This window comes from Aptenodytes forsteri, unplaced genomic scaffold (genome assembly GCF_000699145.1).
Source record: "Aptenodytes forsteri isolate BGI_AS27 unplaced genomic scaffold, ASM69914v1 Scaffold147, whole genome shotgun sequence".
Lineage (NCBI taxonomy): Eukaryota > Metazoa > Chordata > Aves > Sphenisciformes > Spheniscidae > Aptenodytes > Aptenodytes forsteri.
Genome location: NW_008795320.1, coordinates 1,260,877 through 1,261,173, shown reverse-complemented (window position 1 = coordinate 1,261,173; position 297 = coordinate 1,260,877).

Below are 297 nucleotides of genomic sequence, written 5' to 3'. Positions count from 1 at the left end.
TTTTTTTTTTTTTTTTTTTTTTTTTTTTTTTTTTTTTGTTTGAAGCTGTCCGCTTTTTTTTTTTTTTTCCCACAGCCCTCCCCTGTCCCACCCTGGCTTAGGGGTGACAGCAATAGCAACGCACCCTCTGCTGCCGTGGCCTGAGCCCAGAAGGCATCGGCTGCCCTAAGATGGCCACGGGCGCGGGGTCCCAGCAGCTCCGATACAGCCTGGGGAAAGGTACAACCTCCCAAGGACGCCTGGCAGCGCGCGCAGGGGCCAGGCCACGCCGCCCAGACCCCCTGTTCTGGGAAGCGC